Genomic DNA, 16,028 nt, shown 5'->3' with positions numbered 1-16,028 from the left:
TGGTCCAACTCTCACATCGGTACATGCCTACTGGAAAAACCATAGCTTTGACTATATCAACTTTCATTGGCAAAGTGATATCTCTCCTTTATAACATGTTGTCTAGGTTTGTCATAGTTTTTCTTCCAAGGAGAAAGCATCCTTTAATTTCTTCACAAATAGGGCCAACTCTTATCTTTATTTAAGGAGGAGAAAGTAAAACTTTCAGTTTAGCCCAGAACATTTATCGGTATTTCTTGTCTATTTGTGGGGGGTGGGGGGGGTCAGTTTGACCAGTTTTTTGTTTTTCTTGTTGACTTCTGTTTTCCAATATTTTAAGTTCATATATAAATGAAACAATCTATAAAATATAATAAGGTCAGTCTGGAGACCATAAAAGTCATCTATTGTTTATGTCCTGAAGCCAGAGTCCAGGTGTATACATCCATGAATGAGACTGGCAGAGAGGGATTCTATAAAATTCCATGCAAAATTTTGTACGCACTTAAAATATATATATTTTTCACAAGAGAGGATCCATAGAAATTGTGAGGTTCCCAAAGCGGTCCATGACTCTAAAAATATAATCCAATGCTTATCAAACTATCACGTTTTGAAGACTAAAAAGGTGCCATTCCATCATCTCATTAAATGTCCTTGGGGAAAGGTCCCGTTCTAGTATCACCCAGGATCTACAGACAGGAAGTTCTTTCTTGAGTCTATCCTAATCCTTTGGCACCTCCCTCATCATACAAGTCCTTGGTAAATTCAGTGGAAATAGCAAACAGCTGCTCACTAACACCCACCCCAAAGAAAGAACAAGACATTTCTCACATATCTCAAGCTGCCTTAAATGTTCTTTCTTTGGCAAAGAAGAAAAAAAGAAAGAAATATATTTTTGGCCTCTAAACCTTTTCCCACCCGTGTGTATTTCTGCAGAAATGTTATCCATATGGTTCTGACTGCTTCCTCCGTAAGTCATTAAGAATGCTTTGCACTGAGAACTTTTCTGATGACCAAAGAGTCTTTGGAGACTTTTAAAAATGCCCCCTTTAGCCTTTCTTCATAGAAACAAAGCCGCTAAACAGAGCCAAATGCAAATGAACTAAGACCTAGAAAGGTTGAAGTTTTATTCAAAACTCAGAAACCATGAGGCTTGAGTGAGTCTTAAATATGTCCATGCAGAGCCTTCATCTCCTCTTCCAGGTACAGAGCTGAAAACCACTCCATTGGCCCAGACAATGCCATGGTCTCAGACATTTAAGCTGATATTTAGAGCTGAATGTGGGGACCCCATTAAATTCTAAGCTCTTTCAATCACCCTCAAGCTTCCCTATTATTCTCAGATGACACAGTGAAGATTTTAGAGTCAATTTGGGTGTGGAATTCCTGACTCCATCATCTACTATCTGTACCTTGGTATACTGTTACCTATCTCATATCTCAAAACCTTTTTAAATTGTGAAAGATAATATAGGGATGCCCCAAATGAAATGCCTGATGCACAGGAAAAGTTCAAAACTTCTTGTTCTCCTTTATCTTTTTCTCTATAACAGTAAACAGAATTTGAAAGGGTTCTATGTTTCCTGAGGGAAATATTGACTGTGCTTGGTGCAGGAGAGGATGATAGGAAAATGTTCCATAGTGTTAAGTCCCCTTTTCCTAAGTCATCTGGACCACATCCCATCTTGGGAGTTTGATTAAGACAGAAAAATTAAAAGGAATTAGTCGGTACCTTGGTCCTTATCTGAAGCTCCCTAACTAGGTGTTTCAGACTGATTTCAGAGCTGCATTCCCAGCAGGGCTGCTGTAGCCTAATATGACTTAAGGTGGGATATTTGAGCTGGGAGATCATGGAGAAGCAGAAAGAAAGAGAAGGGGGAAAAATAAATAAAGAAAGAGGGGGTAGCAAGACATCGGGGGTGGGGGGGTGGTGGGGAGAGGAGAGGTGGAAGAGAACAGAAGCAGCAGCAAGCAGTAAGAAGAATAGGAGATAGTGACCCGGGGCTGCATACTGACATGGACGAGAGAAGCAGCGTGTGAGTGTATTTCTTTGTGGTCAGAATCAAAGACAGGACTGTTTCAGGAACCATGGCCCAGGATCTGAACCTGAGCCGAAAGCTAAGGGACGGAGAGAACTGTCCAAGCGAAACTGGGAGACGTTTCTACCAGGAAGCAGCAGAAAATCCCTCCCTTGGTCAGCGGCCGGAGAGCTGTCCGTGGTGCTGACTGCCCGTCCTTTGGAGCAGAGAGGAGAAGGAAGGAGGAACTTTGAACTGGCTACTGGTCACTCCATCTCCTCCTTCTCTCCTCAGGCCTGCACTTCTCAGACACATGCTCACTCTCTTTTCCCTTTCCACCTCGCCAATTAAATATTTTCTTCTCAAGTTCTCAATTCCTCACTCAAGAATGTACTTTCGATTTTGTTTCAAGACTCCTCTTCCTCTAATTAATTCACTAGCCTCTAGATCTTTTAGGTCTAATCATCACATCTCTCTCTTATCACCCTTTGGATAATAATAACATTAGTAAGAATAGCAACTGTAGTTAAAGGTAGCATGCTTTGAGCACTCAGGATGTGCCAGGGAGTAGTCCAAATTTTCTTAGATATATTAACTCATTTATCCACCAACCATGTTAGTAGGTACTTATATTTTCCTGTTATACAGTTGAGGAATTAAGACTTAAGAAGTAAGTGATTTGGCCAAGATCACATAGCTGTAGGATTCTGACTTGTCTAGAGCCAGCGCTTTTACTGAATCTGGTTTCCTTTAAATTTCTCGTCAATTTTTCGTTATTGTTCTCTGCCCCTTCATCTGGTACCTTCATCGATGCCGACCCTTGCCTCGGCTTCCAGGGACTTCAGGAGCCCTCACTGCTGATTTGGTTTAAATTTTTAAAAAAGGAAGCAAAGTAAGCAAGCATACAGAATATGCACTGTGTGAGAATTCGGATTGTGTTCTGGCCTTCGTTTCACTTTAAGAAGAGGCCCCCGTGTCAGCAGCCCCAGCCGTCATCTCAGACTAAATGGGGAGTCTTTGGTTCTGTGTATCAATGCCTTAGCCTCCGTATCCTCGCCCCTTTCCTCTCTCTGTGGTATGGAGAGAACTTTGCGTCTCCTCAGCGTCTCACTCCTACGTCCTGCCCACGTAGAGAAGCACTCGCTTAATTCTGGGAGGTTACACGGGCTCCTGCCTACACATACAGAAAAACAAACAGTCTTAAGTACTCATAGAGAGGCACTAGACACAAACGGACCCACACGGGCACCTCCCCAGACAAAACCACACTCGGATAGTTACGCACCGACACACAAGCACCCGCATACCCAGAAACACGCGGATACTCGCGACGCGCACAGCTCCAGACACGCTGAAGAGCATCACGACGCGGGGGTCTGCGCGTACACGCCACGTACAGTCCCTCCGGGTGCTCAGACTCGGAGACGCGCCACCCCAGCCCCGGACCCACGCGACTCCCCGGGGGGCTCTGGCTTCAGCCCACCCAGGCCGCCCCTCCCTCCGGGGAGGAGGCCTCCCTTCCTTCGTCCTCTCTCCGCTCCTCCTCCTCCGCCTAAAGATGCACAAAACACTCCTCGGAATAAACCCCGGCTCCTGGCTCCGCCCCGCCCGCCCCCCGGCAGCCGCTCCCCCATTCATTTTCGCCCGTCGCCGGGTAAGTCCCTCCCCCCGCGTAGCCCGGCCTCCGCTGCTCCCCGCCCGGAGACCGCGGCGCACTTGGACTTCCCTCTCCATTCGCTAGCCGCCTCGCTCCCGGGCCCCACGGCTGCGAACTGATCTGGCGCGGGGAGGGAGGGAGGAGGCAAGCGCAGGCGAGCGAACGGGCGAGAGAGGGAGAGAGCGAGCGAGCCACCGCCGGGGAGCCGGGAGGCAGAGGCTGTAGTGACCGCCTTCCGGAGCCGGGATTCATGCCTGTCCTCGGGACCAGCGAAGGGGTCTTGACGGCTGAGTATGAGCCGGGCTGCTAGGAGCCAGGTACCCCCGCGCCTGCAGTCCCCGCGCCGTTCCCGGTATGCGAGCTGGACGCAGGGCTCTCCCAAGTTCCCTCCGAGCCGAATAAAAAGCGTCCGCCCGCAGCTCTCCGCCAAAGACGGACATTGACTCCAGGTAAGGCAGCGCCGGGCTCCGCGCCGGCAGCCCCGCTGCCCTTGGAGACCGCCCGGGACCGCATGCGGGGCGCCCCCGCCCGCCCGGCCCCTCCCCCTCCCTGCACCCTTCCGCGCTGCCCTCGGCCGCCCTGCCGCCGGCAAGTCCTCGCAGGTCCCCAGGAGGGAGGGGTGTCTCCGTATTCTGGGGCGCAGAGGGTTAAATGCGGGTCTCAGTAAGTGGCGTGTGTGTTCCTAGCGCGCTCCCGACGTGTGTACCATGGTGAGAACTTGATATGGTGCTAGTGTGTGTTTGCGTGTGCGGCGTCGTTTGCGTTCGATGCGTGTGTTTGTGATGTGTGTATGTGTTTGTGTGTGTGTGTGTGTGTGTGTGTAGGGGAGGGGTGAAGAGAGGTCCTATAACCTACTTAAGGCACGATGTGAGTGTGCATGTTTGTACGTGTGTGTTTGTATGTGCGCTCTTGTCTCTTTTTAATTAGGTCTCTCCGGCGCACAGGGAATCGGATCCTTGTTTTAGGATCACGTAGCCATCGGGAAACCCGCTGTGGACTCCCTCTGGGGCTCTGGGCTTGGGATTTGGCGAGGATTCTGGGAATCAGGATGGTACCTTATTCAGCCCAGTGTTGGCACCCTTGAAGGAAGATTTCTCCAAAGGATAGGGATATGCTGCACTTGGAACTCACCGTTTAATATGAAAGAGAAATGGCCAAACTGAGGCAACGAGACGCTGTCACTTTAAATCCCACACTGGGCAGATTCCAGGATTCTGGTGGGAATTTGGAGTCACTGGGTAGTGGGTGACGAAAGGAGAGAAGTCATCTGTGGACTCATCTGGGGCTTGGCAAGTCCGGGTAGTCTACCCTGCCTCTCTCTGCTTGTAATCATAACAGCATTGCAACCCCTCCTGCTTCTGGTGCTCTGGGGAGGATCTGGGCAAGTTTGCATGGATCCCCCTCAAGGGAGAGGAGAAAGGGCCCTCAGGGACTTGCTCATCCATCATAGCTACAGAGAATCACAGAGGAAATCTCATTTGGGGGCAGCTCTGGGAAACATGGTAGGAGATGGATGGGGCACTTTCCTAAGACAAATCCTTCATTCCCTTCCCCATTCCAGGCCTGGGCAGTCCCAAGAGAATCTTTTCGTATATTGTGCCTCCTCATGGCTCCCCTGGGCTTAGGAGGGTATTGGGAGAAGGCAGAGAGGCAGTGTGTGTGTGTGTGTGTGTGTGTGTGTGCATGCTAGTGCGCGCATCTGTGTGTGTCTGTGTTTCAGTACTGAGGGAGACCTACAATTTGGGAACTGGTTGTGGGTGGGGAACTCATGGTGGAATGTGGCGGTGATTGACTTAAAACTGCTGCTGATGTGCGTCTTGCATCTCTTGCTCGGCTCCAACAAACTGCCAAGGGCACACGGGTGGTGGGAAGAACCTCAGGAAGGAAGGCAGTCCCTCTTTCCTCTTTCCTCCGCCTCCTAGGAGGCGGCCCCGCTAAGTCCCTTGGCCTCCCTGGCCAGGTCCTGTTAGGCTTGGACTCCGGGGCCAGCCATTGATTTGATTCCCGGATGCCTCTTAAAGGCTTGCCCTACTCAGCAAAAAATGCTGAGTTTTACTGCTGTTAGCATGGCTTCCAGACTCCGGCAGCTCTTACTTTCCCAAGGTAAGAGGCAGCCATTCAGCTCTTAGGCAGCGAGGCTCCAGAGGACAAGGGCTGAGGTACTGGGCCACAGCCTCTTGTCTGCCTCAGCAGGAAGGGGCCCCCGTATAGGCCTTCTAGGGGGGAATGTAGAAATATACTTGTCTTAAATACTTACATGTATTTATTTCTCTTCCGGGGAGAGATAAAAGCAAACGTGTTTGTAGGAACCTGCCCTGGCGGGTGGGGGGAGGTGCTACCTGCAGGCACTCGCAGACACTCTGTTCTCTGGTCAGAGGCTGATGTCTCAGGCTGAAGCCTTCACACGACCACAAGGAATCTGCTTTGGGAAACTTAGGCCAGAGCAGAGGTCCCCGGTTCACTCTGCCTGGGGTGTGTGAAGGCAAAAGAGGAGACCCTATGTTAGGAATTGCTCTCATCTTATTTTTTTAAAAATACGTAGACAGTCAAAGCTGGAAGGAATATTAAGGAGCAGACAGCAGGATTCTGTAGCAAGAGAGGACGTGAGAACTCCCCAACCTTCTCTAGTGAGTTGGTGGGATGCCCAGGTCTAGAACCTGTGGTGCCTGACCCCCAGATCCATGTCTTTTCCTCTCATATCGCTCTCCACCCCGACCCTGCCACCGTGCTCCCACCCAAGATAATCACTTGTCTTCCCTCATCAAACTTCTCCTTTCAGAGATGCTCCATCTGGAAACATGACCTGGAGAGAAAAGGTCCGATGCTTTAATCACAGTCCCCATTAGACAGACAGACAGATAGACACACACACACACACACATATGCAGAGAACATACATTCTTTTTCCAGTGCCTTTAGAGGCACTTCAGGGGCCCATACTGACCATACCTAGTAGACAGAAGCCAGCAGGGCCTCTGGACTGTACCTGAGCTCTTTATTAAGAAATGCTTTGCTTTCCAGAGAGTGAAGTGTCCACCCATCTAGCAATGCAAATACTTCAGGCAAATTCGTTTCTTTACATTAATGAGACTTGCCTCTATACAGTCATATGTATGGCCGTCATAGCAGCACACACGCATACATGCAGTCACCTGGACACGTGCAGATTCAGAAATCCTTTCTACTTGCTATATTTCCCAGAAGAGAATTGCAACCTCCACACCAAATTGCATTCCCCTATGTGAAAGCATCACCCACACGAAGACTGGGACTTATAGTCCCAGGGAAGGGGAAGTGTAAAGTCCTGTGAAAGATGTGCTGTTAAGAAGTCAGGATCAGGCCCACACAAAAGTGAGCTCCCGGACTCCTTGGTGCTTGGGTTCGGGGTGCAGGTGAGCATGGAGGGAGAAAACAGGGGTTTCAGGCCCATCTGCAGTAGAGCCTTCCACGCAGGCTTTTCTGGGGCTGGATGGCACTTTAGCTCCCAGAAGGGGGAGCTGTGACTCCATTTCAACCAAGAAGAAACAGCTCAGAGATTCCAAATCAGCTGTTGGGCCCCTGTTGAGTTTAGACAGCCCAGCTCAGGCTGCAGCGAATATATTTGAAATTGTACAGGCAGGACCTTAGAAACACTCTCCCCTGGTCTCTCCAAATAAGACATCTCCTTCTTAATGCCTACAAAAGTTTATGCTTTTGACTGGAAAGTCCTCAACTTCTCTGGAAAGATCTGTGCCTAAGGGGCCTTCGGTTGTGGGAAGAGGCAGTTTCCGATTTGCATCCTCTCGCTTATCCCCCTCCCAGTTCCCCGGATGAGATCACCGGTACCTACTGCCTGAACAGGCCACCAGGGTTAGACACACCTGCTCTTCTCCCCTCCTCGCCTCCCCCCTGCTAAAATCTAAAGATTAACAAATTGTCCACTAAACTCCAGGTACTCATACTGTAGACAAGACGGGGGTCATGTGAAGAGGACAGGTCTTCAAATGTCATTCTCCAAATAATTCCCCTCGTTCTTCATTCAAACCCCTTCTGCAAGGAATACCTCTGTCTTTCCTCCATCTCACAACATCAGCCTCACATTTTAAAAAATCCTACCTGTATTTCAACATGCAGCTCAAGTGATTTTTCCAGGAAGTCTTACCACAGCTTATTTTGCAGTTAATCTCTTTCTACCCTGTCCTTGCATGTAATTTTGTCTGACACTCTGTTTTAGCTTGCGTCTCTCCTTGCCCTGTCTCCTAGCTCTTTGGGCCTGCATCTTGCTTGCCCTCTTCAGTACGGTCCAAGATCTCAGGAGCATCTTTTGTCCCCAGGAACTGACACAGGGTAGTTGCTCTAGAAATGTTTGCTGTTACATCTGAAGCCCAGACTCATCAGCAGCTGTAATTTCTCTCTCTCTTTCTCTTTCCGATAATTGTTTCATATTCACTCAAAGCAATGCAATAATGGCTTCAACACTATACCCCTTTTGCCAACGATGTAGAGACACCAGTAATGATACACAGGCCGGTAAACTTCTGTCCTTCTTAGAAATGAACATTTCCCTGCTGTGTTCCAGGGTCTTTAGTTTTGTTCTTATTTAATCTTCCTTCTCACCCAATGAGACAGATACAGCCCCTTTTTTACAGAAGAGGGAAGTGAAAGGATGGAGAGGTCCCTTCACATAACCAACAGAGCTAGACTTTGAATCTAAGACCTCCTTGCTTCAGCATCTCTGGCTTTCCCAGTGTACTGCTGAGTTAATGGTAGCCATCATGGATGGCTAACAGGATTGGGTTGTTCAGTAGATGCCAGGAAGAGTTGGGGGGCATATCATTAACTCTTTGAAATTGATGTTTCATGATGTATTCATCAAGGAATCTCAGTGTTTTAATATTTCACTGTAACCAAATCGTTCTCATTATTATAAGAATCAAGAATCCATTTTGTAATAACCATAACACGTGGCCACTCAGCCTCATTTCTAGTACTTTTAGCAATAGTGACTTCTTTGTCACACAAACCAGCCTATGTTGTCCAGGGAGAGCTTTGTTGAATTGTTTCCTCACCTTGACACTAGATCTGTCTTCTGTCCATGGGTCCCTAAGACCGTGCAATACAAGTGTAATTCACTTCCAGTCTTATAACTGCAAGTATTCCCTTTCAGACTAGATGGGCTTGTTTTCACAGCCCTGTCTCCTGTAATATCCATTCAGGCCTCTCACCAAGCTGGGTGTTGGCCTAGACATTGTCTAGCTTATCTTACTTGCAGGGTAAGCCACAAAAAGGAGAGGTGAAATTGAGTGAGGATTAAAAGGAACGTTCTTTCGTGTACTGATTTGACTAGGATTTGTCGGCTGCCTACTATTTTTCAAGCCTTGCTGTAGACCCGTGCCGCCACATAGAGCTTTCTGTGACGCTGGACAGGCTTTCCATGCTGTCCAGTATGGTGACCTGTAACCACATGGGACTCCTGAGCACTTGGAACATGGGTGGTGTAACTGATAAATGGGTTTTTAATCTCACTTGAGTTTTATTCGTGTTTAAAATCTAAACAGTTGTATGTGGATAGTGGCTACTGTATTGAATAGCACAGATCTAGACAGGAGAAATGTAGCGTCAACATGGTCCTGTTCTCATGGAGCTGATGACCTAGTGGGGAGAGATTGCTAACAGATGAGTAAATACTTAGGCAAGGAGAATAATTTCATATAATAGTAAATATCATGCAAATAAAAATTGGGGCTAATAGGCTAGAAAGAAATGTAGGTCACAGAACTTTAGGGTCATCAGGAAAAGACCCTCTGGGGAGGGTGATATTAGAACTGAGATTTAAATGAGAGGACCCAACCACGTGATTACGTGGGGACATTCTGTCGAAGGCAGAGAACAGTGATGGTGTCACTAGGTGGGGTCAGCCTCAGGAAATCTAAGGGGTGGTGGGACTGAAGCTTTTGCCTGGGAAAGAGAGCATCATAAGATGAGAATAAGGTAGGGAGAGGCCAGATCACAAAGGCCTCGTACAGGGTGAGGGGCGAGAAATGTAGACCTCTCCCCTTTGAAATCTCTCTGCCTAGGAACTAAGTAGTCTGTGGACTGGGCTGAGGAGAGTTTGGAGATTGACAGAAGCTCATCGTTACGTATTCTCTCTGGGTTTTCATCGTGTCCATTTTTAATCAGTCATTTCAGTGAATGCTTCTAATCTTAATTCCTAGTCTTGCTCTGAGTGCTGTGAACTCTGGAAACATCCAAATCTAAAGGGAGGAGGGGAGGACCTGAAGAGGGGAAAAACAGCTAGAAAAGGAGGAGGGGGATGAATACCTGGGGAGAAGGTAATTGAAATGAAGTCTGATGAAAAAGGATGAAAGCTAGAATCAGTTAGGATCAGCAAATATTTATTGCATCTCTTGTTTGGGAAAGGCCTTGAACAAAATGGCTTAGGGGGTATGGTGATGAAATCTGCCAGGATTAGACGAGATCTGCAAATCCACAAATGATTGTCTTTCATGGGGGACTGATCATTGTCATTTCAGAAGTTTTGGGAGACTTTGCAGAAAGAGAAGATTCAAGGAAGACACAGAGGTGGTGATGGTGGGAGGAAGAGGCTGTGACTATAAGGTGTTGGAGATCAGAGACAATATCTTTTTGTTTTATGTCTTCATTAACTCCAAATCTCATATACTAAGACCACAGGGACTCAGGGTACCTGATTCTAGTCCTAGCTCGTACCACCATGTATTTGGACTACGTTAAGAACGCATCTGCCCTTCTCTGACCTTGCCTTCTGCAAACTGAGAAGGACCATATAGTGGCCTGCTTTACAGAAGGGATTTGCTCAGCTTTATGGAAATGGTGCATGACAAAATTCTTGCAAAAGCAGAGAGAGAGACCCATCCACGATAGTCACGCTTCATCATAAGGTACAGATGTCTTCTCAAAAGCAAATCAAGATGAAGTCATGACTCAGGGCAGATTGTGACTCAACATAGGGTTGCTGAGTGGGATAGCTCTGCCTTTCTTGTAACGCTTAATAGTGGAGTGATTAAGTGGTAGCATGAAACCCACTGTCCTCTTGGAACATGGTAGCCTAGAAAGGCTGCCTAGAAATCCATAGACAGTCTTTGCTACTGAGGGGGCAGAGAAGACAATTAAGAAGATAATGAGGCTGAGGAAAAGTGAAATTAATTTTTCTTTTGCATGTGAGGGTGAAGGGATCTTTATTTCTCAAAGGAACTATCTTTTGGAGACTGCAGGTGGCCTGAAGGAGAACACACTGGAAAAGACAGGGTGTGAGAAAGTCAAGAGTGGTAAACCGCCCGGCCTGTCTGCTGCCCACAGGCAGACACCCGTAGGAAAGAAGGCCTGTGGCGGACACAAAAGGCATCATTCTGAACAAATCTTGGTCTCAGTTTGTGGAGATTTTCTCACGGGGTGCAGAGCTATGTACAACAATGTCAGGGCCATCTTGGGAACAGCTAAGAGACTGTATGCCCCCCAAGGGTGAGGAGGTAGATGCGTAAGGCAATTAACAAAAGCAAGATGCAATCATTTTTGTGCAAACTGCAAAGGCCGGAGCAGCGGGGCTCCCAGTAAATGGCCCATCTGAACAGCTAGAACCCTTTGTAAGGGTTAACCCAATACTGGCCCAGAGAGGTTTCTGAGATATAATTTATCTAGCCTTTCAGAGGTCCTGAGAATGAGCCAGTGGGAACCTCTCTGAGAAATAATGGATCCAGGGGGTATTGTGGAGCCACCGAGTTACAGGCTACAAGCTGATTCAGATGGAGGGAGGGCAGACATTTAGGATACGATGGCTGTTTAGAGAGCTCCAGCTTCTGAGTGGTCAGTTCTTTCACATGTGAATTTCTCATGGGCCGTGGGATCCTTAGAGATTCCGGAAACCCCAAGATCAGTTTGGAAGAGTGTCTGAGCACTGTGACAGAGACTCTACCTTAAGTAAGTACGTTGGGTTTACACAGTGGTTGATAAGCTGAACTTCTCACAGAATTTCATGGGTTCTGAATTTACAGGTGCGTGGTAGGGGAAGGACCCACACGAAGCCTTAGCTGACACTATAGAAACATCTACACAAAACAGAGGAATCATTAAAAAAAAAAAAGAAAAGAAAATCAGCACTTCAGTGTATTGGGAATCCAGAGAAACATGGAAATGTACGTTACCCAGCAGGGGCGCATAATATGGTTTTTCTGCTGGGACAAATTTTGGAAGCATGACTCTTTGAGATGGCAGTGGGCCTCATCATAGGCCATTGCCAGGGATAGATGAGGCTAGGTGGGGAGGGTGGTGTCGCTGAGAGGGGTCATCAGGAATTTTATTCTGAATGCGTATTAGCAGGACAGCATCATTCAGAGTCCAGTGAAGCCTTACAAATGATCCCCGAAGAAAATATTTCTAGATCAGGTGCAATTTTACCTGCCCTCTCCTCTTGTTTCTGACAGTGGGAATTACACATTTAGGCAGAGCCTAGGATGGCACTTGAGGAGATCTGGAAGGGTCTTCACCCACAATGTTTAGAGATGGCTGACATATCGCAATGGGAGAGCCAGTGTTGAAGTGGAAGAGTGTGTGTGCCAGGCTTGTCACCAGCCCTTGTGCTGGAGCGGGCACTTGATGTAGACATCCTGTTGCATGTTCTCAGCAAGCTCGCGCAGGAGCCGTGTCACCCCCCAGTCAGCGCTTACTGCGGTGATGCCGCTCAGTCAAGGCCGCACACGGAGCCAGTCGTGTCAAGGATTTGTACTATTTCTGTCCTGCTGGGAAGTGCAGTGGCTGAAAGCTTGGTCGCCGGACTTTGTGTGCCCCCTCTGCAACTGGCTACCCCTGTGACCTTGGCCAGATTACCTAACTCTCTATGCCAGTCTCCTCATCTGTAAAATGCGGATAGCAGTAGTCACTCTTCATGGAGACATTGCGGGGTTTTAATGAGTTTATACAATAGGTGCTTTGAACAATGCCTGACAAATTATCACCATTATATAAACGTTAACTATCATGACTTCTTATTTTATTATTATTACTACACCCTGTTGCACTAGACGAGATACTGCCCATGCCCCAGCTTTGTTCCCCAACTGGAAATGTTCTGTAGGAAAGAGATTATCCCTAGGTTCAAGGCACGACCTTGCAAACGAGCTTTCTCAATCATCTTTGCCAATCCTGTCTGCTAATGTGGCAATGTGATACTAGCAGGTAGGGGAGCGATTAAGAGAGTGGGAAAAGGCCAAAGATTCAAAGTGATTGAGGCAGATTTTTTAATTCTTTCTGTCACCATGTGTCTGAAACCGGATATGTTAATAGCTGTACAATCATCAAAAAGTCATCAGGGCTTTTCGGCCTCAGGTCTGAAAAGTCATCTCCAATATGGTCTGGGTCAACTTTCTCAATTTTTTTACATATACATTTTTTCCTTTTTAGGATCAAACTGTATCTGAGTTGGTTGTGGTGCCCTCGTCCCCTGCAGCCTGGGTCATTGTCCCTCTTGGTTCGATGCTCTAATCTTTCACTTTTAGTAAGGTCTGGGTATTCAGCAGATGTCTATGGGCAAGCAGCTGATTGACAGCAGGCTGCATGCGCCCCTGTGCACCTTGTTTATCCTTCTCCTTCTCACGATAACTCTTCTCTGTCTTGTCTTTATCATGTATCTTGCCAACTGCTTGCATGTCTTACCATCTTTCATCTTATTCAGGCTTCACAGTCACTTTCTGAAGTTGGAATTATTCTCCCCGTTTTCCAGATGAGAACCTCATGGCTCAGAGGTGAACAGATTTGCCCCAAGATATGCAGTCAGTGATAGCATGACATCTCAAACCCATATCAGGCATCAGGCACCAACCATAACGTCCTTCCACTGAACTGCCCTCCCCCAACACCCCCCCTAAGGCATGGTCCAGTCCTTGGCAGCTTGATGGCTTCCCCAGATCAAGGTGGATTCTTGCTCTTTGCTCTCTATTGTTTTAGTCCAGCTACATTGTTGCAAATGTTTAAGCCTTCCGTCACATCAGCTGTGCCCTTAATCCCGGTCTTGTATATGCCTAAATGAGAACGGCATCTATCTTATGTGTTCCAGGAGATGCTATAAATGGTGCTACTGGAGGGAGGCTTCTTAAATCTCCTTAATAACCTGCATTTTGCTTTCTCTCTGTCTTTATCTGTCGGCATCATGAGTATCTTCCACTCTTCCGGTGCTTTCTGGCTGCCAACTCCACAGCCGCTTAAAATAGAAACTTAACTTCACAGTGCCTCAGCAGGAGGCCTCAGCTCAGCATGTTTATTTGGACCCTCAGTTGCCGGAAGTTCCTGTGTTGAGACTAGGACCAGTGGTCATAGAATAAGCTCCTTTCTCACTCTGAGCTTCAGCCAAGAACCACAGTCTTACTTTCCTTGAGAACAGAATTGCCAAAACCACTTTTGGTAACAGTAGCAGGTTTAAAAGTAGCTCAGGAAATAGATGGGTGGAGGTGGCATGAATTGTGATAGGCAGATGTTGCAAGAGAAAAGCAATAGCTAGATAGAATATATATTATGTTATATATATATATATAGAGAGAGAGAGAGAGAGAGAATACGTATGTGTATGTATTCTCTCTGTATACACAGATTGATATCTAAATATAATCTCTCTCTTTACACACACACACGCATACACGTGAGTGTTTAAAGGAGTATTGAATGTTGTTGAGAACAGGTAGAAAGGAGAAAAGTGATAAATATAGAAGGAAATGTCCAAGGCAGAGTTCTCTCTATTAATGAAACATGAGCCCAGGTATGGTCATAAGATCATCTGTTGCCAAAATGTGATCGGGGAAAGGTCTTCCAGCTGAAAATGGGATGGGGAGATTGGGTTGGGGAGAAAGAGGGGGTGGAACAAATTGGGAGATTGGGATTGATGTCTATACACTATTGACACTGCATAGAAAATAGATGACTGATGAGAACCTGCTGTGTGGCTCAGGGGGCCCTCCTTAGCGCCCTGTGGCCACCGAAACTGGAAGGGAATCCAGAAAGGAGGGGACCTATGTACACAGAGCTGATTCATTCTGCTGTACAGTAGAAACTAGTGCAACACTGCAAAGCAGCTATACTCCAATAAGAATTAATTAAAAAGAGAAAAAAAAGCAGTGATACAAATGAGATGAGGCTGGTCCATAAATCTACACAAAAACAAAATATTCACGTTCCCTAGTAATCAAATAAAGGAACATAGCAATGGGATGCCTCACGACATCCTCAGAATGCGTTTTTCTAATGCCAGCATCCAGTCTTGGCAAGAATGAAGGGAAAAAGACACTCTCCTGGGGCACTGGCAGAAATCTTTATTGAATACAACCTTTTATGAAATGCGACTTTCATTCTTTCATTTAAGAAACAAACAGGCATTGTTTATGGAGCACTTGTTCTGTGTGAGACATTGTTCTAGGAGCTGTAAATGCAGCAGAGAGCAAAATCGACTCAGCCCCTACCTGCTTGGAGCTGACACTCTCGTGAGGGAAAAGAGAAATAAATAAGCAAGCAAACATATAGTGTGGAGGTGGAGGGAAGTGTGATGGGAGAGGGCAGGCTGACTTGGTAGATGGGCAGTGGCCGTCCTCAGTGAGATGCTGGGATGGGGCAGAGGTCTGTAGAAAGTCCGGGGAGAGCCCTGCAGACATCTGGGAAGAGCATTCCAGCAAGAATCAAGTCCCTGAGGTCAGCCTGTGTCCCAGGAACAGTGAGGAGACCAGCTGGGGCTGCGGTGAGGTGACCAGGAGGAAGGCGGGAAGAAGAGGGGGTGCCTTGGGGCAGGAGTGGATCCCTCTTCCCTTCTCTACCACCATCATTGTCTCTGTCCCTGGTTTTTTAAAAGAAGATGTAAATCCTTCCATTTTAAGAAATTTCCCCTTCTAAGAAGTAATTAATTATTTGTGTGAAAATAGGAACTCTATTGGAGTGTTCAGGGGAAGAAAAAGAAACAGCAAAACAAAGCATATCACGGGAACATCTAGAGTCACTCAGAATGCTGGCGGAGAAGCACTGATACGCTAGAAGGTGGGGTGCAAAGAGGGAACCTGAGAAACAAGGCCAGCAGCGGCACCGCCCTGATGTCCGGCTGTGAGGATGAAGGCCACGTGCATAAAGCACTTAGCAACACGCTTGGCATACCCTACGTGCTGGATCAATGGCACTCATGACGACTTTTATTGATATGGATAAATTTTTTGGTAACCTAAGTTAAAAAAAAAAAGCATAAGGTACAGAATATTGTGTATAGCGTGCTATTTTAAAAAAGGTCCCTGATATTTGAGTGATTATCGTGGGTGATAGGCTATGAGGCAATTTCAGTCTCTTTTTACACTTACCTGTAGCGCCTAATATTTCTTTAATGAATGTGTGTT

At 47.0% G+C, this 16,028-nt stretch overlaps 1 protein-coding gene across 1 annotated transcript in view; it reads left to right on the top strand.

Moving 5' to 3' along the window:
• Positions 1 to 3,814: 3,814 nt before the first annotated feature.
• Positions 3,815 to 16,028, top strand: part of BRINP1 (BMP/retinoic acid inducible neural specific 1) — a 204,106-nt gene continuing 191,892 nt past the window's right edge. The window contains exon 1 of the mRNA XM_040241751.1: positions 3,815 to 4,106. The gene's annotated coding sequence lies outside the window, so the exon portion shown is untranslated. The remainder of the gene's footprint in view (positions 4,107 to 16,028) is intronic.

Source organism: Oryx dammah, unplaced genomic scaffold (genome assembly GCF_014754425.2).
Source record: "Oryx dammah isolate SB20612 unplaced genomic scaffold, SCBI_Odam_1.1 HiC_scaffold_1, whole genome shotgun sequence".
Taxonomy (NCBI): Eukaryota; Metazoa; Chordata; class Mammalia; order Artiodactyla; family Bovidae; genus Oryx; species Oryx dammah.
Note: the sequence above shows the minus strand (reverse complement) of the source record. Positions and strands in the feature narration are given on the sequence as shown.